This window comes from Melanerpes formicivorus, unplaced genomic scaffold (assembly GCF_026170545.1).
Source record: "Melanerpes formicivorus ecotype bairdi unplaced genomic scaffold, bMelFor1.0.p_v2 SCAF_177, whole genome shotgun sequence".
NCBI classification, from domain to species: Eukaryota; Metazoa; Chordata; class Aves; order Piciformes; family Picidae; genus Melanerpes; species Melanerpes formicivorus.
In genome coordinates, this window is record NW_027142529.1 from 227349 (window position 1) to 251940 (window position 24592).

At 42.3% G+C, this 24592-nt stretch overlaps 2 pseudogenes; one reads left to right on the forward strand and one right to left on the reverse strand.

Annotated features, from left to right (window-relative positions):
• LOC137457376 (spermatogenesis-associated protein 16-like) overlaps positions 1-14056 on the reverse strand; it is a 39292-nt pseudogene extending 25236 nt beyond the window's left edge.
• LOC137457381 (zinc finger protein 585A-like) overlaps positions 1-24592 on the forward strand; it is a 285768-nt pseudogene that overhangs the window by 124279 nt on the left and 136897 nt on the right.

Genomic DNA, 24592 nt, shown 5'->3' on the forward strand with positions numbered 1-24592 from the left:
GTAAATATTGTGTGATTCATTTTATAGCTTCAGACTGCAAGCTAGGGATTATTTTGCTGGCTATCTTATGATGAAAAGTGGTGGTCAAGTAGGTTACTGCAGGTGTTGCTTGGTGAGGCCAATCCATGGCACGTTTGTTCAGAGCTGTGACAGATGGGAAGTGGTTTTAATGGTGTTTGATTGCAAAGGGTAAATGTTTTGTATTGGTCTGACAAATGATCAGAACCCAGCCAGTGTCCTCAATTGTGCCAGGGATGCTAAAGGCAGCCTCAAATGTTGATATTAGGAAGCCAGAGAATACAATTACTCCTCTTCAGAACGCCCCAGACTTGGCTTCTCGTCCACGATCTGAAGTTGATGATCTAAATTGTACTCCCTTTTCTTTCTTAAGGATGGAACAGCTATTCCTCTAAAGATGCCTGCTCTTTAAAATGAGCTGCTGGCCTTGTTCTCTGTTTTCTCTCTTTCTCTGGTTGTGACGTCTTGGAAAGATTCCTTTCTAGCAAACCCCACTTCCATAGATTTGATACAGCTGTGGGTGAGAATATGAAAGCTGAGTTTTGGCTAATGAAGTTTCAGAAATGAATGCAGGAGCTGTGAAATGTACATGAAATTAAAGAAAGAATAGTTCAGTAAATGCAAATAAATGCAGAAGTGGATATTTTAATTTGGATTCATGATTCATGCCAAAGGATTACCAGCAAACCATTAAAATGTGGTGGTGACATAAAAACTCAATGAGAATAAAAATTCTATAGGCACTAGCTAACTGCTGCCAGTGAGCTAATTGTAGTAGGGGAGGTCAGCATAATGTCTTTGTTCTTTTTGAACAATGACTATTTCAAGGTTTGTCTTAATTATGCCTCAGCAAGTTGTTTTTCTTGTAACTGGTGTGCTGTTGTATCAGTTCTTGCATCTTACAACGTGACAACCGTGGTCAGTAGATGTATTCCCATTCTGCAATTCATGGAATGAATTGTACTGAAAACTGACATTACTGATTGCCATTTTTCTTTGTGCTAGGAAAGAGGAGTGAAGATTTTCACAGTATCACAGTATCACTTAGGTTGGAAAGGACCTTGAGGATCATCAAGTCCAACCTATCAACACAGACCCCATGCCTAGACCATGGCACCAAGTGCCACGTCCAATCTCCCCTTGAACGCCTCCAGGGTCGATGACTCCTCCACCTGCCTGGGCAACCCATTCCAGTGACGAATGACTCGCTCGGTGAAGAACTTCCTCCTCACCTCGAGTCTAAACCTCCCCTGGCGCAGCTTGAGACTGTGTCCCCTTGTTCTGGTGCTGGTTGCCTGGGAGAAAAGGCCAACCCCTTCCTGGCTACAACCACCTTTCAGGTAGTTGTAGAGGGCAATGAGGTCACCCCTGAGCCTCCTCTTCTCCAGGCTAAACAACCCCAGCTCCCTCAGCCTCTCCTCATAGGACTTGTGCTCAAGGCCTCTCCCCAGCCTTGTTGCCTTTCTCTGGACACCTTCAAGTGTTTCAATGTCCTTCTTAAACTGAGGGGCCCAGAACTGGACACAGGACTCAAGGTGTGGCCTAACCCGTGCTGAGTACAGGGGCACAATGACCTCCCTGCTCCTGCTGGCCACACTATTCCTAATGCAGGCCAGGATGCCATTGGCCCTCCTGGCCACCTGGGCACACTGCTGGCTCATATTCAGGTGGCTGTCAATCAGCACGCCCAGGTCCCTCTCTGTTTGGCAGCTCCCAGCCACTCTGACCCCAGCCTGTAGCTCTGCATGGGATTGCCGTAGCCAAAGTGCAGCACTTGGCACTTGGACTTCAGTGATTTCAGTCTAACTCCATTTATTTCTCTGTAGGTCATTGTTCCTATTTTAAGACAATTGGATCCAAAGCATGTCTGAATAAGCTTTCGTTTCTGTAGCCCTGGAGTCAACACATCTTGCTATTTTGAAAGTGAGATAATGTAAAGGAGGTAAAGAAAAGTCTTTCCTGTTCTAGTTATATTTATACTGTCCAAACAGCTTCCTTATTTTAGTGTTCTTGGAAATCCCCGTTAGAAAGAGAGTGATCATTACCATCTCTCTGACAGTTGAGAGTACAGTCAAACTTGACATAGTTCTTTTTTTTTTTCCTTACATTAACAGGTTCTTTGAGAAGCCCTGAACAAATGTGGTTGGGTTAGGGTTTGGATGAGATGTGCAGGTTTTTTGGTGGTGGTGACTTATTTTTTTGTATAAGCATCTCATGGTCTTCCCTACTTGGTTTGCTTAGGCTCAGCTAACAGAATCCTCAACCTGAAAGGAGTGTGTGCCTACTGGATGTGCTCTGGGAAAGCAGATGCTGTTCTCTAACCACTCATGGGCATTCAGACCCCCAGCCCAGATGGTGCTTGGAACTCATCTGAAGGATGGACGCCCCCACGACGTGGACTCAAGGTAGGCATAGCTCTGCAGACAAGGGGTGTGGGAAAACAAGGGAAAGGGGTGTGGAGGAATGGGGACAGGAGCTGAAGAGCTTGTCATTCAGTCAGACTTCTCATAACTTTGCATGTAGGTGAATGAACCTGCTGCCATGATGGCATCACATTTCTTTACCCACATGTTATTCTTCACCACTGCCTGCTGTGCATTAGGCAGAAGCGTGTGCCGCCTCCTTTTGTTGTAACTCCTCTTTTGTAGTTCTATTTGAGATGATGGTATGAAAAACTTCTTACCCTGTGCTAATTGCAATGTCCATCCTAATACATCTCATACAAGGGACAAAAGTTAACGGAGCCCTCAGTTCATGAAGTGTTGCTGGCAGGACATGCATGCCCTTAACAAACTATCGTTATGCCTGAGTGGTAAGTAAAGGCAGCACAAACCCAGCAAAATCCTAACTCATCTGAAACTAATGGGAATTTCATCTCCACCATGCCCAAGTTGTGTTTCTGGCTTCTTTATGCATTGCTGGTGGTGCTGGTCTGTGATGTGGATCTGAAGTGAGCCCATGAGGAATTATATAATGAAACTAATTTGAAGCCATCCCTGACCTAATCTGGCTTGAAAAAGATCAAGAGCTTCTGATATCATTACTGCTGTATAAGGCTGAGCATGTTTATATTTGTCTGGCTTCAATCTGAAGGGTGCTCTGAACTATGTCTGTGACTTACCTGCACATCCTTACCTACTGAGTTATGCAAGCAGTAAATGCATAGGTGGCTATTGTAACTCAGTGTTAGACTGATCCTTCCTGCACAAGATTTTTCATAGTTTTTGTTTAATTTTTGCTATCTCAGTCTCAGAAGGGAATCTAATCAATATTTATTCTTACCTGTGTGCATGAGTCAGAGCATCACTAGGCCTCTTCATTTTTAAGCTGCACATGGCAAGCTTTGTCTCAATAAAACTGGCAATGCTGGAAATATCATCTGCAGATGTCTCCAAGGGATTTTCTACAGAAGCACCACTACTGCAAAGCTGTCCAAGAAACAAAAATCTGATTTACTACTGTTACATTACACCTTTTGTTAGATAGAAATGTGTTTTGTAACTGATGAATGGAGAAAACTGACTTCTAAGTAAAATATTCCCTGCCTTTAACTAGCACCACAGATGCATGTGATCATGAGATAAAGTGCAGTGTCATCTCCCCAGAAGGGGTAGCCAAGAGAGCAGATAATAAGCTAAAATGTAAAAACCACTGTTAGGAATGGAACTCTTTTTCCCCACTTTCAAAGGTAAAGGCTCAACTTCAGGCTCCCCAAATCTGTGGCTGGCTGAGAGCATGGTTGAAGGAGGAGTCTCAGACAGCTATTTACTTATTTTAGTGAGCCAGTGGTGAATTCTGCTGCAGGCTCTGCTGCCCTTGTCCCACAGGTAGGACAGCAGAGAGTGACACAAGGCAAGGAAACCAGAAACTCTTCTCCTCATTTAATGGGACTTGTCCTTCCAGAAAACTGGTAGAGGAAATCAAAAGGATAAGATCACCAAGCTTTCCCATTTCCTTGAGCTGTATAGAATTTAACATAGAGAAACATCATGTTTGCTATCTAAAAAAAAATACTTTCTTCCTGATAGATAAATTGCCTGCTGATCTTCACAGCCAGTGACTTTCTCATTAAATAACATTCTCTCTCCTAATGTGCATCATTAGAATTGGATAACCCACAACTCCTTGAAGTTTTGGAGAGTCCTTGGAATTGACAGAGCTCCAGTACTGGGCAGGACCACCTTCAATCCTCAAATCTTTTGATTCATCTGCAGGCAACCTGATCTTGTACCACCAAAGTGTAGTGAAAAAGAGCTTCCAGTTCTTAGGAAAACTCAACTGTAAGCAATTAGATACAACTGTAAACAAATAGATTAAGTCTAAGAGCCTTGTCTTTAAGGACAATACCCATATACTGCTACTAATGAAAATGCAATTGGATGTCTTTTCCTTGGCTAAACAGGATGTTTAGTGTGCAGTGATTTCATCTGACTCAGTGACTTCACTGTGAATCAGCTAGAAAGGCAGATTTCTAATGAAGATTAAGAAATTAATATTTATCTAGGCTGTGTGCTTAAGCTCCTGATTCACACTGAGATCAGTGCTGAGGGCTGTTACAGCACTGACACACAACTGCAGCCTGTTGTGGATTAACGCAGCCTCTGTTTTAAATGGGTTATAACCAAGTGACTCTTACTGTGTCCAGTGTTGCTGGCCACCAAAGAAAATGGAAGGAGGAGGATCTGGCTTGTTTGTCCAGCTCCTCATCACTAATGAGTTTAGTTATAGCAGTTTCTTGTGCCTACCTAAGTGTTTTTTCTCTAGGAGGTGCACTGTCAACTCAGCATTTTGAGATGCCTTTGGAAGATTAAATCTGTCAAGAAAAAAAGCTCTTCCCTCTCTCTCTCTCTATCTTTCTTTCCATGTGTGATCCTTAAAAGCAAGATCCACACTTAACACCTCCAAAGCTAGCCCTATCTTCAATGTTTTTGTGCACTGGTTAGAGGTCAGCTCAATTCTTTACAGGCAACAAGGGTCATTCAAAGAAGTGTCCCCCCAGTTCAGGCATGAGAAATACTTTTTTTCCCTTTCCCAACCCTTCTCTGCTGAGTAAAGTTACACAGGGTATATAATAACACCCATACATTTAAGATGTTCTATCATCTTGTTCTCAGTAGAAGTTATAAATCAGAGAATTCATCACTTCTAACTTTGCTCATGGTACTGTATATGTCTGCTGAAGTGTCTCTGTGGATAAGGCATGCTCTGTGTGGCTAAAAGACCCAGAGAATGATGTTGACATCAGTGAACATAAATGTGTCATCAAGTTTTTCTGTAATAACACTTTTCAGCTGAATTGGCCATGCTGTGACCTCTGTTAAATTTATGGGAATGAGAGATTTGAGGCTACTCCTTGGACTTTCAAGTTCCTGAATGATTGTGAGAAGAGAAGAATCCTTTAGGGATCCCTTCACTATAAAGTGCTGCAAGTCAGAGTTTCCTTGAGTCTTACTACTGATAGGAAGAGTTATGTTTGGACCTGCGTAACCCCTCTGTTATCTCTGACAAAAACCAAGATGTGAGCCTCTGTAAACCACACCTGACCAGATAAGGATTCAGCAAAGATGTTTAAGTACAGTGAAGATTGGATTCTGCCAGGTCTTAGATATCTCAGCGTAAGAGTTCAAAGCAACGAAAAATAACTCGATCTTTAATCTGGCAAAACCAGAGCAGTAGTGTAAAAGGATGTGCCTGTGCCATCTAGGTTCTGTGTTTAGTGCATCCCAACCTCTCTCCTGATTTTTGTGTAGCATTTCTGCAGTGGATTAAGATTTTGTTTGTTTGAGACTAAACACTTCTCCACTAACTCTGTACAAACAACAGCATGGTGCACCAAAAGCAAGAGTCAATTGAATTGTACAGAAACAACTCCTTCTGTACAGAGCAAAGAAGTTAGGACCGTTCCAAATAGCCCTGGTGTCTGGCATTAGTGAGGTGTGGAGTTAATTGTAGTCACTGGTCAAAGGGATTTTTCTGGCAGCAGTATGGTCACTACCACAAACAAATCTCTGTTGGGCGAACTGCCTTGGCAGCTCTGATGGATTTGATCCCTTCTGTGTCCATTTCATCCCCCTTAACTGTATTTTGCTGGCCTTTCTTCTCAAAGAACTTGGCCATGCGGCGGGAAAAGGACTGTTTCCTTGTGTTGTCCTATCTGCCACTGAATATTGAGTCTGACAGTGGCTTTCGAGGGTGAGGCAAAGGCAGTGCCAGAAAGCACCTGAGCAAGCTGATTTGGGGAAGATCCTAGGGGAGGAATTAGGCAGGCAGGAGGCAGTGAGCTGAGATTTTGCAGCACAGGTGAGGATGTGGAGAAGAGTTGTAGAAAGCCTCACGTCTGAGTTTCAAAGGTGATGAGAAAAAGGAACATTTCCTAGGGATCCAAAGAAGCCTCTGTAGCTACAGATCGTAGTAAGTTTGGGAAACCCTGCTGGCCTGAGAGTAAGGGAAGGAAGAAAGGCTGTGCCATGCACAGGCATAACGAGCAGGGAGGAGAATTGTTTGCAATTTTCATGTTTCCCATAGGAGAACCAAGCTTTCTGCAGTCCGATAACACAACCTTTGAAGATCAAAAGGCTGTTGGTGGTTTTGGAGTGCTTGAAGTAAAAGGTAAAAGCACCTCCATCTGACTTCTCTCAATACCTTAAGGTCCTGTCACAAGGACATTCAAATAGAAATGTGGGCTTGGAGAGACAGTTGCATTTTGTACCACTGAGGGTTTCTTTTCCCAGAGCTATCTTACAGAATGTTATTGGAATTCCAAACTGGGATATCTGGGGGTATGTCTTGAGACTGAGCTTTTGGTCTGCTGAAATCTTGCCAATGTGTTAGAGGCAAGATTGAAGCAAACAACTTAAACATCTGAAGTTTACAGCCAATCTGAGCTTAAAAACCTGCAGTGTACCATTTTATGTCCTTTACCATAGCTAGCAAATCTAATGTGTTTGTTTATTGTATTGTTTTACTGTCAGAGCTAGTCTAGCTGGGAATACTCCTGTCAGCAGAAAGGAGGATTTTCCCAGAAGCAATATTTCATTTGAAAAAAAAACCTTGCCAAAGGATATTTCTTTTTTCCCAGGGGCTTTTGTTAGAACTGGAGGCCATCATGCAGGTTGTATAGATGCATCCTTTTGTGGACTGCTGAGTTATCCCAGTCAAAGAGTTAGCATGTATAGAAATGAAATCTCAGGAATTAAACATATAGGACCTTATAAATATGCTGCTGAAACCCCAGTTGTATAAATGCTTGTGATAAAGTACTCTGTCAAAGGTCACAGAACAAGTCTGTGACACTGTGAACTCAGCATAGATCTTGTTGCAGTACTAGGGCTTAAATTTTGGCAGTAGCAAGCAAGGAAATTTTATGAGTAAAGACCTCCTAGGCAGTAGCTAATAAAAAAGGGAAGGGAAGATGCTTCCCAAACCCTTCCTGGCTTTGGTAAAAGAGCAGTGGAAATGCTGATCCTTAAGGTAGCTCCTAGTTAGTATGTGTGTAAGCTGGAAGAATCAAATCTGAGCTCTGGTGATCTGTATGTTGTCACTGTTTTCACTGAAAACAAGGTTCAGGTGTGAGAAACTGGCCATGGTGAGGGTTTGCTAAGCACTGGCAGAGGTTTGGTGTGCATTAAATTCAGGAAGATGGTTTGCCTCGAAGAAGATGCTCAAGAGGTATCTCTCTACATGTGTGGACAGAGATAGCAAATTTCTCTTGGGCAGAATAAGTAAATTTGGTCAGATAGTGTGTGGCAATGAGATTCTTTGGCAAGTTCCATAAGATCACACATGCTATTCTCTGCCTGGCTGAAGGGGTTAAAGAGTTAGTTTGACTAGAGCACCTGCTGGCCTTGCTGGAGATGATTGCTTTGTTTCTTCTCTTATTATTTGTTGTGGTGTTTGTCAGCAGAGCGATACTGAATCCTGCCTCTCTGGTTTGAAGACAACTTTGTGGTTTTAAGCTGGAGTTATTTATTTAGTTATTTCAAAGTGGCTACTCAGAGGGACAGACCTGAAAAGGCAAGAGAGATTTAGGAGCACCTTTTCATACAACTAGTCAACAGTCCTAACCAAGCCATCCAAGTGATCAGCCTCATAGTGTCACTGCATTGCACATCAGGTACCTGACAAGTTGCATACTAACTGCATCCCAGAAACTGTCTGCTAAGGAAGGCTACTACTGAAAATAACTTTCAAACTTGGTAGCAAGCCTCACACAGGGCTGAAAGCAAACTCTCTTTGTATCTTGCACTGTAATCCAGTCCTTGCAGCTATTAGGCACTGTCAAAAATACTGCAGGATATGCTAACTTACAAGACTATTCTGAAAGCCAGTGCTAGCCAGAAAACATTGAATCTGGGGAGCATTGACTTGTTACCAGATGAACTTACCAGGCTGCATGCCCTTACCGTGGGGTAGGATTGAACTTGCTCTCCCCACATTTCTCAGTGAGTTTATCTTCAAATCTGTCTATGTCTAGGCTGAAATTCCTTCTTTGCCTACAATGAGCCTTTTTGCAGGAACCATAGGTATGTGGAAAGGATTTGCTTACTGGTAGGGCAGAAGATTAGAGAGGTTCAAACCCAAGTTTTATGCTCCCTGGAGGCTGACAGGTTTTACATCTATCACTGTTCTGGCCTTTTTTGGAGATTGGAGCTCTCTGCAAAAGTGAGATTACAAGTGGCCCACCAAATTCAGAGGAGATAGCATTTTAGTTTGTGCTGATTTCTAGGTGGATGCTGCTTTATAAAAACAAACCTGACGTGACTCTTTCTCTCCCACGGAAGCTAAGGATGTTTCCTGCAGCACTCCTAAACCTAGGTCGTTCCTGTTTATTGGCCCAACTTCAGCTAAAGGCTTTACCTCCCTCCAGTGCAAACTTAGGGGTCTTTCTCCTTGTAAATAATTTGCTTAGAAAACATTAAATGGGGAACAAAGGTTTTTGGAAAGTATCAGCTGTCTGACTTCAGCTACATCTGTATGCTGCACTAGAAATCTGTGCCTCTCATTACCAACCCTGCTTTATGGAGTGTCCCCATTATCAGTACTGCCAGGGTGAGAGGAGTTGTCACAGCAGCCAAAAAAAAAACCCAGCCAGCCAGCCCCAAAGCTTTCTAATGAAACATCTATTGTGGAATCAATATACTGCAATAGTTTGCCAGGAACTCTATATTCTGGACAGTGTACTGAAATCTCCTTCATAGATTGCCTTTGTAATACAAAATTTGTCAGTCCTCCACTCTTGAGTCCCTCCAAAATCAAAGCAAACTGAGACTGGTGTAAATATTCCATGTGATAACCAAACAATCAGACAAAAGCCCAAACTGATACCAGTACCTCCTCCTCAGAGGATTGTAGTTTGAAATGCCTATTGCACTTTGAAGCAGGAGCCTCAGTATGTTGATAGTGTTTGCAGGAGGAGCTGGCCAAAATGAATGGGTTTTTGGAGGCAACTGTCAGCTGGTGTGATGTGACTATATTGGAGCAAGATTTTGAGAGCTGTCCTGATTGCTTGGGAAAAGCAATTTAATTTCAGGCCAACTAATATAATCCTTTTGATGCCAAGAGACTGGCTACTGCTAAGTCCAAATACGAGCTATCTCACCAGCACTTTTATTAAGGCAAACTGTGGGAAAGGTTCACTCCCATTTTGATGGACAGGATTATTAGGGAAAAGCAATAATTTGCTGAAGCCTTATTTACATGCCATTTCTATAGATGGCATTAAAGTTAGCTGCAAGGCCAGCTCTCCCCTCTCTCCCCACCTCAGGATGGTGTGGAGGTGACAAACTCTACCAAGAATCCTCTCAACACTATTGTCAGCATTAGAAACACAGCCTGTATCTGTGCCTCAGGAATAAACAGAAGTAGAGCTCTTCCCTAAAGTAACCTAACCAGAATTCATTCTCCCCTACTTTTTATTGTTTGGTTCACCTCTGTAAAGCTTTTCAGCATTTCTATTCATTTTACACTGTCAAAAGCTGAATAGGAGTAAGATAACAAATGGTTCTGGTAGCAGCTGTCACCACCTACTGTCTGTGTATGCCTGTGTGAATCTCTCAATGGAAATAAAGTACTTCAATAACATGTTTTCTCTAAACTGTCCTCATGGATAAAGTTACTTTCAAATCAGTCCATGAACAGTTTCCAGTTTGGTGCCCACTTCAGCCTGCTTCTCCCTCTCTTTCCTCTGCAGTCCATGTTGGTATGCAGCAGCATGATTTAAAGGCATTTCAGATAGAAAATACTTTAGCAGCACACCTTCTCTGACCACCACTTGCCTGCATTAACTCCCTTTTTTCATGGTTGTTATCAAGTTCGATCACTTTGGTGCTAGGCTTTCATAATTGCCTGTTATTTGCATATCTGAAAAACATGATCTAAAGAATACAACCTGAATATGTGGATGGATCTAGAACAGACATTTTTTGCTTAGAGTAGAGCCAAGCAGTGTATGATATTTACAACGGGTAAGGTAGCACTAACTTTAGTTACTGTTCACATCCAGTGCTATGCACACACTTTTCTGGATCAGAGTGTCTAACTCAAAGCGGTGCAATATCAGACTAAAGGTTTGATTTCCTTACATCTGAAAAAAATATCTGTAAACATTTTACACTAGAAACCATGGCTTTGAGTTTCCTGATCTTTGAGCTTTCAAAAAGCTGTGGGCAAAACAGCCAGGGTTCCAATCTCAGCAGCTTAAGTTTTCTGCTTTTCTCTGCACCATCTCAAATTTGCCTATATCTGAGCAGAGAGAAATTGGAAATGATCCAAAGAAAAGCAACAAAAAGAATAGAGAGGTTTAGAAAACATGACCCAGGAGAAAATCCTGAGAGGATTGAATTCATTTCATTTAGAGGAGACTGAAAAGAGGCAAGCTAAGAGGTTGCAAGTACAGAGAGCATAGGGTGGTTAGTGGCTCTTTGTGTCAAATAAGGATACCAAAACAAATGTATGGGCTATTTTGCAGCATAGAAGATGTGGAAAAACTTTGTGTCAGCTTGCTAATATGGGTGAGAAGTCCTACTTCCTGCAGCTTTTTAGTCATGGAGTACAGAAGTGTCTTTCAGGGCTATTCTGGTTTTTGCTTCTGCTGAGGAGCCCCAGCTCTACAATTCTGTGATTTCCCAAGCACTCTGCCCACAAACCCGAAAAGGAGTTATTTAATATCTATTTATTCTTTCACTAGGATGCCTATTAGCTAGCTTTTCCATTTCCTGTTAGGAGACAAGTACTCTTTTCCTTTCAGGTGACAAGTGTTTTTGTCCCCATCAAGCCTCGTTCCTGAATGTAGGGGGAGAAACAAAGCCGAAAGAGAATGGCACTTTCTAATCTTACTCACTCAGTGCTAGAATATTTATTGTTTTAACATAAAATCCCTTCAATATTGTAGAGGGAAAAAGGAGTAGGAAGAGGTTATCTCCTTGTCAGCTGCAAAGCTCTAGTGCTTTGCAAATGTTTTTGAATTAAGTTTGGCATTACAGCCCTGAAACCAAGTATAGCTGGACCCTTTTTCAGGATGTCAAGAGCATAGCTGAAGTGATTGAGGTCAGAGTAGACAGGGAGAGCCCAGAGAGCCCAGCTTGCAAGTCCTCTATTCTAATCACAGGCCATATTCCTGTGAAGTGGCAAGTGTCTCTCTTTTTGAAACTTGATTTGAGCAGCAGATGCTGGCTTTTAAAATCTTTGCAGCAAGCATCTTTTTAGCATCCTGTATCACGGAACAAGTCAATCCCTCATCTGCACAGCAAATGTTAGTGTTGGGGTTAGTTGTGGGGATACAGGGCATCTTTCAAGGTCTGTAAGACAGCTATACTCTTGGAGACACTGTTTTCAAAATGCCCTAATGGTACCTCTTTGAAAGCAGCCTTTGTCTGTAGAATTTAACTATTTACCAGATTTAACATTACTAGAAAGAGAGAGCCTGATGCCATTATTCAATTTCATTCTGCACTCAAGCAAACAGTTTATCAGAGTCAGTTCCCAGCAATTGTAATCCAATTTTTTGTTATCTTGCGTTGTTTAAATCAGGAGGGAGAAAGACACTATAGATACATCTGATAAAATGTTTAAACAAGTGGTGCTTGTTTGTGCTTATGCTGGTTTTACAGCAGCATTATGGAAACACGACAGGGGAACTAAAATCTGATTACGTCTAAGTCCTTGCCCTTTGTGTGATTATGATGAGCCATGACTTCTACTGTCACATGATGAATTACATGGCCATAATACAAGGGATTTCCAATATAATGAACTGAGATTAGCAGCACTAGAGAAATCTGGGAATAATGATACAAGTTTGAACAATCAGTTTTACTGTAAATGCTGCTAGCTCTGGCTTCCAGGAAGCAGGAGGCTGGTGGATAGAACTGTGACCTACCTGCTGGGGTTTCCTACACCTCCTTTTTCTTCTCTGCTCCTGTGAAATTAATTGCAACCTTGCCAAAGTGCTAGGAACTCCCTCTTTTACTCTTTTCTTGCAGTATACTGATAAAACTCAAGGCTTTCTAAAATGTCAAAGGTCTTTAGGTAACTCTTTTGGGCGGGTGCTCAGCCTGAATCTGGAAAGGCCTCTGCTTGTGAAAACAGAGAAGTATCTGCTTATTGAAGAAAAGGTCTGTTTAAGACAGCTCAAGTTTGAGCACTTAAAGGCACGAAGTAATGAAAATCACAGATTAGTTTCAAAGATCTGAGTCAAAGCCAAGGTCATGTTATTTCTGTAGTATCTGAGGCAGGCAGGAATTCTTTCCTTCCACAAAAACACAGCTTTTGGACTCTCAGCTCCTGGAGAGAAAGACATCTGTGTCCAGGAGGCGGTTACCCACTACTGAACCTGTGCTTTCTCACCCAGAAATGAAAGGGTTTCTACACAAATCCAGTGGCTGTCTTTTGACTTTAGAGAAAAGAAGGGAAACAGAGTGCATGTTGGAAATGCTGTGGGGGAAAAAAAAGGGACACTGAACCGGACCTTTTGTTTAATCAAAGGATTAAACACTTCGTCCAGTAGTGCATGGACAGTTGGGGTAGAGTGGGAACCTCCCCTGATAGTTGAGATATCATTTGTCTCTGGTAGAGCTGGGATTAAATGAACAAACAAACTAGAGTTGTGGGATTTTTTTTGTTTGGTTGGGTTTGGGGGGAAGTTTTGCTTTTCTGTTTGTGGGGGTTTTGTTAGTTTGTTTTCACTGTCTGGGACTTAAATTCCCCCCATACATAAATGGGGTGAAGATCTGGAGAAAACTACAGAATCACCTGGGATTCTTTTTTTCTCTTTTTTTGTTCAGTCTGGTACCCCCTTCCTGCTGTGATTTATTTATGGTTCTCAATTTTCAGATTTTGTGTGAAATGACATCTCCTGGAACCATCCCCATCCCAGGTTTGTGCTTCTTGCTCCCTTTGGTATTATTCTATCTAGTCAGTACAACGACAGCCTTGCATTTACTTTGCCATGGTGATTGTACTTTGTTCATCTCATACCTTCAGAGCTGTTGAAAGGTGCTCCATGGCTCCTGCATAGTTTCTGTGCCCGTAGCAAGCTTGGGCTTGGTCGATGGCTAACTTAGTGTCTGCTAATGCGGGGCAAAGTGCGGCCATGCGGTGCCGGTGAAGGACCGGCTTTGCCAGAATCACAACCTGCTGATTGTGTGCTGGTAGACAGCCTAGCCTCAGCGAACTCAAGGGAAATGTCCTCCTCATCGGTGTAGACCAACCTCTTTTCGATGCACCTTAGCTTATGAGACAGCTGTGCTAAGTTGGAATCACTTTTCTCAGCTGTTTTTTCATTGTTTTCCAATGTCTCTTTACAACTTGCTTTGACTACATCGTTGCTCTGATTTGATCTCTTTCTCTGTGCCTTGTTTTCTGCTGCGTCACCTCTAGAGCTAAGTAAGGGAGTATGAGATGGAGGTGTTGGGTAGGATCCTTTGACAGTCTCTGAGGTTTCTTCTTTTTTCTTAGTTGGTGTTTCATTGTTTTCTGATTTCCGTTTACGACGTGCTTTGTCCACATCACCACTGTGATTTGACCTCTTTTTCTCTGCCATTTTTAAGCTTTCCTTATTTTCTGCTGCACCCCTGGGGTGGCGTATGGAAGTATGAGAGACAGGTGGTGGAAAGAACTCTATGACACTCTCCACCAATTTTTTCTTGGTTGGTGTTTCATTGTTTTCTAATTTCTGTTTATGACTTGCTTTGTTCACATCACCACTGTGATTTGTCCTCTTTTTCTCTGCCATTTTTAAGCTTTCCTTATTTTCTGCGGCACCACTGGGGCGGCGTATGGAAGTATGAGGGAGAGGTGGTGGAAAGAACTCTTGGACAGTCTCTAAAGTTTTTTCTCTTTTCTTAGTTAGTGTTTCATTGTTTTCCAATTTCTGTTTATGACTTGCTTTGTCCACATCACCACTGTGATTTGTCCTCTTTTTCTCTGCCATTTTTAAGCTTTCCTTACTTTTTGCTGCACCCCTGGGGCGGCGTATGGAAGCATGAGAGACAGGTGGTGGAAAGAGCTCTATGACACTCTCCACCAATTTTTTCTTAGATGGTGTTTCATTGTTTTCTGATTTCCATTTATGACTTGCTTTGTGCACATCATTACTCTGATTTGTCCTCTTTTTCTCTGCCATTTTTAAGCTTTCCTTATTTTCTGCTGTTCCACCCCCGGGGTGGAGTGTGGGAGTATGAGAGGCAGGTGGTGGAAAGAACTCTTGGACAGTCTCTAATGTTTTTTCTCTTTTCTTAGTTGGTGTTGCATTGTTTTCTGATTTCCATTTATCACTTGCTTTGTGCACATCATTACTCTGATTTGTCCTCTTTTTCTCTGCCAATTTTAAGCTTTCCTTACTTTCTGCTGCACCCCTGGGGCGGCGTATGGAAGCATGAGAGACAGGTGGTGGAAAGAGCTCTATGACACTCTCCACCAATTTTTTCTTAGTTGGTGTTCCATTGTTTTCTGATTTCCATTTATCACTTGCTTTGTGCACATCATTACTCTCATTTGTCCTCTTTTTCTCTGCCATTTTTAAGCTTTCCTTACTTTTTGCTGCACCCCTGGGGTGGCGTATGGAAGTATGAGAGACAGGTGGTGGAAAGAACTCTATGACACTCTCCACCATTTTTTTCTTAGGTGGTGTTTCATTGTTTTCTGATTTCCGTTTCCGACTTGCTTTGTGCACATCATTACTCTCATTTGTCCTCTTTTTCTCTGCCATTTTTAAGCTTTCCTTATTTTCTGCCGCTCCACCCCCGGGGTGGAGTGTGGGAGTCTGAGAGAGAGGTGTTGGAATGAACTCTTTGACAGTCTCCAACAGTTTTTCTTTTTTCTTAGTTGGTGTTTCAGTGTTTTCTGATTTTGTTTTAGGATGTGTTTTGACTACATCGTTACTCTGATTTGTTCTCTTTTTCTCTGCCATTTGTCTACTCTCCTTAGGTACTGGTGCTCCACCCCCAAGGGGGAATGTGATATTATGAGACAGAGGTGTTGGGATGGACTCATTATCGCTCTCTGCTGTAGTGTTTTCTTTTTCCTTATCTGTTTTCACATAGTTTTGTAATTTCCATGTAAGACTTATTAAGAGTGCATCCTCATCACTTTCACTGGGGCTCATTTTCTCTCCTACCTCCTTATTTTCTGCTGCTCCAATCTGTGGGTGCAGTATGGAAGTATGAGGCAGATGTGTTGGGATAGACTCATTGCCCGTCTCTGATGCTGTGTTTTCTCTATTCTCAAGTGTTTTTTCATCTATGTATACTATACCACCTATGAGTTTATATTTCCTTATTGCTGCCATCACTTGAAGAAAGAAAGTGCCCTGGGAGAAAACAGAGAAAATTAAGAATGCTCCTACTGTGCAATGCCCAGAATAAGCATGCAGATTGTGGACACAGTGCTGAGAGAAAGCTCTTCAATAGTTAGTAATTATCAGACTTGCTGTAAGTACTCTTTCCTGTGTAAATGTTAAAGCCCCTTAAATATTTTTGGTAGCTCTTGGTAATGGCTGTTTGTTTGTGTTAAGCAGTGCCAGTGTACCAGTCTCTTACACCTGCAACAAGAGAGGAAAAAGCTGGCTTTCAATAAAAAAGGAAAAACCCAACCACACCTCTGTGACTCTTTGACTTGCATTGTGTGTTGCTGCAGGGTGTAGAAAAACCATTATGGCCTGATTTTTGAGAGCTGGTAAGCACAGGAAGTGCCATCAGAGGAGGGGGGGAGGGTATTAAAAAAACAGGCAGATTTTTATTACAGAGTAGGAAGAGCTGCAAGTGGAGTCCCAGCTTCAGCTGGGAATTTGGGTTCAAAGCCATTTCTTCCTAAACTGTCTGCAAAGTATACTGAAGTGCTGCTACTCAGAAGCAACCCTCCCCTAGTAATGAACAGCCTAGTTTTCAGTTTGGGGAACCTGTAGCAGATCCAGACTGGCATAACAAGGTGCAGAATTAGGTCCATAAACCTCTTCTCAACATCCGTTCCAGTACAATAGGGAAGGTGACATGACCTGCATTTTAAACTCCTAATTGTGCTGAGAGTCAAAGCAAATGTTGACTTTCATCTGCCTCTGCTGACTCCAGAGTGAAAAGGTGGAAGGCACAGGTAATTCTCAGTGTTTCCATCACTTCTAAAAAGTTTAATTGTAAGGAGTTTAATGATGGTCATCTTTCAGAATGGTTTGTTAAGCATAAGTGCTCGGCCTTTAACCTTGTGGTATTGTTCAGTAGACCTCCATTTGGCACCAGTTTAATGTCCTTGGCTACAGGTACAGACTGTACAGAGGAAAGATACATGAGGAATGCATTTCTGTTCAGCCAGAAACAGGTTTGAAACGATAAGCAACTTGTTGAGTTTTATTGAGGAGCCTACAGTATGTGTTACTGTGCTGGTAAAAGCTGCCAGAAGGTGTCCTAGATGCTGATGGAATGTTTCTTGCAGTGAACCTTTACTGGTTACAGCAAGGGACATTAGGCAGTGGGCAGAAATGTATACAAAGGGGTAAAGGGAGGAGGCAAAGGCATTTCAGGCCACATCACTACTGAATTTTAGTGTAAATCTTTCAAATCTTTGTCATGCTTTGTCCCCTTACCTGGCTAAGCCAGGACTGTCTCCAGCCCTGACTCAGGGAACTTGTTGATTTTGATGTTTGTTCACAATCCTCAGGCTGAAAACTTTTCTCCACAGGCAGTTCTGCTACAGTAACTTATTCCTCCTTCTACAACTGTAAAAGAAGGAGCAAGAGGTGAGGGGATAATTGTGTGATTGAAGGGAATTTCAGCAGAATGTTTCCAGCAATGTGCTGAGCAATCAAAACTCCTACTGAGTTCAATGGGGATGGAAAACCACTGGCCCTTCCCAGATAGTGCTCAGCACTTGTCAGAATAGAGCTCAAAGGAATCCTATTGATAGCAAACTCTTTTGAATGGCAGCACTAAAGCAGCTGGGAAAGGCTAATGTCCTTGCACCTGGCAGCAATTTTAGCTGTTTGTAAGCCATTCAATCCCCTGTTAAAACAAAGCATAGCATAGCCTAAAGATTGGAAGCTGCATTTTTCAGTGCTGGCTTCAGCACTAGGTAATTGAGGAAATGATTTCTCTTCACTGTGCAGTGCAACAGACCTAGTCCAGCTAGCCCCAGCACCAGCTGAGGGAGTGAGCATGATGATTTTGGTGCCATGTCATGCCAGCCTAGCTGTCACATAGGGGATCTGTGATGGCCCTCCATGTGGCCCTGCAGTATATAGCTAGACTGTGTTCTGGAGGAGGAAGAGGAGATTTTCACAGCCCCTTGGATGGGCTGTTGACTGAATGCCCTATAGAACAATGAGATTTGTGTGTCTACATCAGGCAGAAGTTGCAGGAGTTTTCCTCTGAGCAGTGGTATAGTACTGAGGAGCCCTGAAGGAGAGAAGTGGTCTCTTCTCCTTACCAGAAGGCTAACAAAGGCAAAGGCCTATGCCTGATGTGTGTGTGTTTGATATCAGTGTGAATGGGAAATTTTCTGGAGCAAAGAGTTTTGCTGTGAGGCTGTCTGAAGACCTTTAAAATAATCCACCATGGAGTAAAAAGTAGCAGAGAACCAACTGTAAAATACAGACCAATAATTCTTTAATCACTTATGGACTCTCTCTGGTGGACCAACACCTGAAATGAACTTTGCTCTATCAACTAGATTCATACTGCTGCTATTGTATTTTTGGGTATTCAAACTGATTAAGGTGACTTTGGGCTGTGCAAGGGAAGCACTGTTATAACTCAGGCAGGCTCACTCTGATCACTGCCTCAATAAAAAAACTTGCAGGGAAAAGCTTTTAGAAAATCATTCTCTTTGTCAGTTAAGTATTTTCCTGAGGCTTTGGTTCAAATGTCTAGGTTCTCTTTTGGAAGCATTTACTGTGAAATGCTTCTAATGAATGGCTGTGCTGGAGGATCTAGGTAGGCAATTCAGCACTATGGTCAGGGGCTCTGAATTTGTGAGCTCTCAGGAATGATCTTCCTGATCAGTCCTAAGCAGATTCAGCTTTCTGCATATTTGAGGGTTAATCTTTGCTAAGAGATGTCTGTCCACGGCACTGCCAGCTACTCTAGCTCAGTATTTTGTTGGGGCTGTCAGTAAGGAAACCACATCTCTTCCAATGGAGAGGCTTGCCTGACAGCGAATATAGATGCCAAAGGGACGTAAGATCAGTCATTTATCTCTTGAAATCTGCCTTTGTCTGTTGATTTCCTTAGATATCTAAGACAACCTTCTTGGGGAGAGTGTCCTGCCTACTAGATAAGGTGAACTTTCTTATGTGAATGATCTTATGAAGCCTAGTACTTACACTTTTTGTTCTGTATCTAGTTTGATTCTGCTTTCAACACCTTCTCCTATTACCTCACATCAGATTAGAGAAGAACCTGCTGATAAATCACAGTGGCACTTCAGCTGGCATCTAGTTGTTAAATTCTTTGCCAGTTCTTTGATGAGCCCTTTTCCCTTCAAAATCTAACCTTTGGTTTCAACCAAGAAAGCTTTTGCCTTTCCAGTTGTGAAGTAAACCTATCTAAACACCAAAGGCTGCAGTGCTATCTTCCTGAATCTGCATATAGCAAGGCAGAACCCCTGGGCTACATTCAGCATTCATTTCAGTGGAGTGACAGGAAAGGAATTTCTTCTAGTACTTCTCAGAGGGGATTAAGCTGCATTAAAACTGGACCATTACATTGCCATTACCAGTTCTTTGGGACAGGAATTCTGTGGGGCTGCAGTTCAGGGGACAAAAGTCTGTTTCCCAGTTTCTGTACAGTCCTGCAGAAGTCACTGTTCCTGAGCATCACAGTTGCCCTTTCTGTCAGAGGCTATGGAGAAAGAATTCAAGGAGAGATTGCCCAGTGCTGGCCTGTTGAATCAAACTCTCCATGGTTTGAAGGTCTAGAGGGACCACAGCAGCTGGGAAGCAGGGAGAGGACATGATGATAACGTTTCTTACTCAGAAGCAGGTTTCTTACCCTGACTCTTCAACAGCAGTCCAAGAGGACCCATATGCTGATACTGAATGTACCCTGTGAACATCTTCCTAAAGCTCAGGGCCAAATTAGGCATCAGATCTAGAGATGGCAATAATTCTCCCTCCCTGCCCCCAACCCCAATCAGAGCTGGCAGAGACTTCTGTTGTGACTGTTTTGTTTTGCTTTCACTTCCTCTGCAGCATAAGGTCCAAGCTGCCTCAATGAGGATGGTCTGGCTGTATCTCATCTGCTGTCCCAGAATCTGTATTTTGTGCTCTCTGCTGTGAATGTCCAGGATGCATGGTTTTCAGAGGTTAACATCACAACACTTTTCAGCCAGAGCATGACTATCTGCATCATCCATGCATTTTGTGCACAGATAGTCCATCTGTCCTTCAGTGAGCTCTGCTGGCAACCGCAGAATTGTGTTGGCCTGTACTCCCCCCAGGCTAACTTACCCTGCTAGAAGATCCATGTAATGGCAACTGCTATATTAATATGCTCCTTAGACAGTGATGGGACTTTTCTAGAAAGTTATAGGAACCAAACTCTCTCATTTGTAATAGTCTTTTTCTCCCAGGAGGCCATTTGAAATCCCAGGGCAGTCATCTGCTGCAGTTCATTTCAGTGCAAATGTTGGAACAGGCAAAACTGCATCCAAAACTATGGAGCAACTCTAAGAAAACTATACCACTGGTACTTGTACAAGTGTTAGCCCACTCCTTCAATGTCCTCTAGTCCAGACAGAGAACTATAGTACTGTAACAAAACACAGCCAAAGCACCACAACAGGTAGGTCATTAGCTGCCCTCCTCTGTAATAATTTCACTTCTATTGAATTCCAGCTATCTTGGTCCATCTCTAAGGTGAGGATGCTCCGGTTTTATCACTTAAAAATGAAGCAAGATTTCTCTGTATTAGATTTACAGCCAGACTTTCTGAATGAGCGTGCTCCAGTGACAACAGCTATGCTGAGATCTGAACGGGAGATTTTTCCAGGCCATCTTTCAGCGGGATGACTTTTTAAGCACTTCCTTTACTGCCCAATACCACAAAGGCTCAGACAATCTATTGATGAGGCAGGTCAGCACCTTCTTAGCAGCCCATAAAGTGAGTCTCTCACAATCAGCTGTCAGACTTTTTGAGATTCTAGCCATTTCTTTAGGCAATGAAGCAACCTAGTTCTTTCCTCTTGCTATTTGTATTGTTTGAAAGCCTGAGTCACATCTGATCTTTTTTAGTTTTAGTTTTCTTTTGAGGGGAAAAAAACAGAAAAAATCCACATCAACCTTAATGTATCTTTTTTTCTGGTTCAGTCTTCTTATTCCTTTGTGGTAGACATCAGTCATGGCTCATTCAGTGCAAGATCTGAACTCCTTTCATTTCTCTTGCTGTGATAAGGGCACACTTGCCATTATTCCAGCTGCATTGTCCACATTGCTGCAGTAAAGGTTTTGTCAGCACTTCCTCTCTAAACACTAGTTTCCCCTCACTATATGTAACCTTGTTTATAAAAACAATCATAATCAATTGGGCTCTGGGCTGACATTTGGCAAGGGTAATTGCAGTTTATTCATAGCACTTTGCAGGGATTTAACCATCTAGTCCTAATTGCTCTTGGAGGCTGAAACTCAACATTTTAATTGTTTATGTGGTGCTGAGTACCACAGAGCACTAATCTCATTAGGCTATAGGCATAAGAGAAATCTTAAACTGTATTATTAATTACTGTTCACAGCTCTCAGATAAGCAGTTCCCTGGGCACTTACACAGAGGCAGTAAGCTTTGGCTTGCTGTTGTGCAGAGTAACACAACTCTCATATTTTTTTTCTATTATTCTATAGCTTATGGAAGTTAAGTGGAATGAAGGACAAATATGACAGCAACACAATGTAAGAAACAAATCTTGGTTGAAAGACACAATGTCTGTAGGGATACTGTGCAAAAAGAAATAGGAAATGCAATTAAAATAATCAAGAGAAGTTTTCACAAGACATTAATGAAGTGGTCGTTATTTCCTTCTTGAGCACTGCTTACATGCAGGAAAGAAAGACCAGCATGAAGATCACTGCTCTCTCCAGGAAGTCTTCCATGAAATAGTTGGGCATTGATTTGGGGGAGAGGGGGGAAGGAAATAGATAAATGCCTGTATCTGCCAATTTTGGGTAGTCTTGAACAGTAATGAGCTCTGCTTCCTTGCTTTGCTGAATCTTTTCCCATTCTTCACTCCATGTTTTGTCTGTCTTACTCTTCTTGCTTGCCTTTCTTGAAGTAAGGATATAGACAGCCCTGGACCTATAGATCTAACTTGAGTGATTTAAGAGGCTGCTTCCCCCAGCTGCTCCATGCCACCCTTCTCCTCTACTTCTCCAGCTCCTACTGCATTTCTCTGTGGACTAAACCAGCTTAGGGTAAGCAGTTTCCCAGAAATACCTGGAGTCTGAGCTAATCCATTTCATTAGGCACTGAAGCGGTCTGGAAATAGGTACCATGAGCCAGGAGTACACAATATGTCAGGCACAGGAAAGGAGACAAAGATGGGCAGAACATGGAAAATTTTGCTCTTCCTGACTTCTCTGGAGAAATCCCATCATAGACATTTATTTAGTCAAGACTGGGCTTTGGCACATGGCTGCCAATCTCTAACCAGCATGAAGGCAGTTGTTTGAAGCTTTAAGGCAGCATCTTAAAAGGTTTTAGTACTCACTGAAACAGCTGAGCCAATCTCACAAGAGAGCTAACCCCCCATTTCTTTGGAGGTTCTTCCCCTCCATGTGTTCTTTAAAGTATTATTTAAAAACTTTTTTGCTATGATGATAATAATATAGTTAACTGCAAGCAATTTAACACCAAATGAAGCACCTCAGGTAGATATTTATTGCTGTAGAGATGCACAAGGATCTTACTAACAAGTTCTTTGGGAAAAAAGCCCCAACACATTAGAGCTTTAAAAGGACAGTAGGTTATGAAGAACTCTTGATTTTCTGAAAAGATTGCTTTGAAATGGTAGGAGCTAAGTACTTGTGAAGAAGGAGTGCAGAGGGGCAAAGTTTGGTTTAGGAGGGTTGCCTCAGACTGCTGTGGGCTTGATTAGATCTGCCAATGTGCTATGAAGAGGTCTGCATCTCAGAACAGCTCTGGGCAGTCCTGCTTCCAGGATGAGGCAGGAATTGAATGAGAACTTGCAGTACAGAAGAGAGCACTCTTTTGCTTCACAAAGTAATCACACTCCTATGGGACCAGAATGTAGGAAAGCCCAAACCTAAAGCAGGCATCAGCAGATCTGTGATGACTTCTATTACCTCTTATGCAGTACACAAAATAGATCAGCCATCAGATCCACAGCAAAGCAGGTGCCTGACACCTTGCACAGCACGTAGATGAAACGCATAAGAAGATGTGTCTGAAGATACAGATGCTCTTCTTGCTCTAGCTGTATCAGACAAACCAGTTAGCACAATCTAACCCAGCCCTAGTTGCTGGTCACCACCTGTGGTGGGTGTCACCTTACTGTCCCTGAAGCTCTGCTCATTAGCTGAGGTTAGTCAAGAAGAGATGTGTTAGATGAGAGCTACCATTGTAGCTGTTGATGTTTCTGCTTCCCTTGTGCAATATTCCACTGCTACCTCTTGTGATGTTTTATATATTCAATAGTAAACAGTAAAAATTTTATAGTAAAATATTAGCTGCCACATCCAAGCTCCTAATTAGGACCACTCCAGCTGAACAAATACAACGTTGGTAGCAATCCTTCCTTTCATTTACACTAGCTGTGTAACTAGAATGAAGGTGTGTGGTACATAAATGTGGCCAATCAGTTCTCAGGCTTTCTAAGTCACTAATTTTAGTTGATAAAAAAAATCTAACATCTTTCTTCATTTAACTAATTCTTTGCTCTGGTAACAACAGAGAAAACAAATCAAAGTCAACCAAAAGCAGTAACAGCAAGAAAAGGAAGGCATGAGAATGGAAAGAAGAAAAAGAAGTCAGCAAGTAGGGCTCTGAGATAAGAAAAGGTTTTAAGAGGCCGTCATATCAAGCTGCAAAGTGAATTGTAGTGGACTAAGGGGCTCTCTTCCTTCAGAATGTCCTTCCATATTGCTCTGCTTCCCTGTAGGGGAAAGCACCCTAGATAGATGCCATTAACTGTCCTTTTTTCTTGGCTTTTATTGTTGTGGCTTTTATTTCTTTGGTGTTGCTGTTCTTTCTGATTGGTGTATCTGATTTCCAATGTAAGAGCACTAAATGGCAGAAGAAGTGTAGAAATGGTAGAGTACAATGCAGGGAACAAGTGAGCAGAGAACAAGTGAGCAGACAGCGGCTTCTGGCAAATACCTCCCACTCTTCTTGTCATAAGGATGCTCTTGCAGCAGGGGTTCATGGAGACCACAGCTAAGTGAGTAATGAGGAATCTTGAAAGCCTAGTCCAGATCTTCCACTGATATCAATTTACACTGTCCCCAAGATTTTAGCAAGTCTGCAAAGGTGGAAACTGATCACTGTTGATCTTAGGTATTTTCCAACCTTAATCATTCAATGATTCTCTTCTAAGCTTTTAACTACAAACAGGTTCCTATGATCAGAAATTAATCTTTGCAAAGAAAACCACACAAACAATATACCTCTATACCTCAGGAAACAAAACCAAGTTCTCTTTTGCCAAGTTAGCTACAGAATGTCTGTGATGCCAACAACTTGTCTTGAAGTTTCTGCTGAAGTGACCCTTAAAAACAGTATTGAAATTCTTCTGCTTGGGTTATGGAGGCTGATAAAGAATCTGATAGCTGGTGGGAGGGCACTGAAGCAGTCAGGCATGTGAAATCATGCACAGTCTGTGAAATCATACACACATCTATAACCTGAGATTTTTCTGATGCCATGGGAAAAAAGTGCAGAACTGCTGCTGCTCAGTTCTCTCAAACTTTCAGAGCTGTTTCTAGACTTGGGTATCTCTGCAGTGAGTGATGGTTAGAGCAGATGTTTGTGCAAAACCCAACAAGGCTGTCTATTTGCCTTCAGCAAGCTGTCTAGTAGTTGCTGTGCACTAAAGGTAAGGGCTAACCTGGAACCTAGAACTGGCTTTACTGAGCAGATCCTTGCAC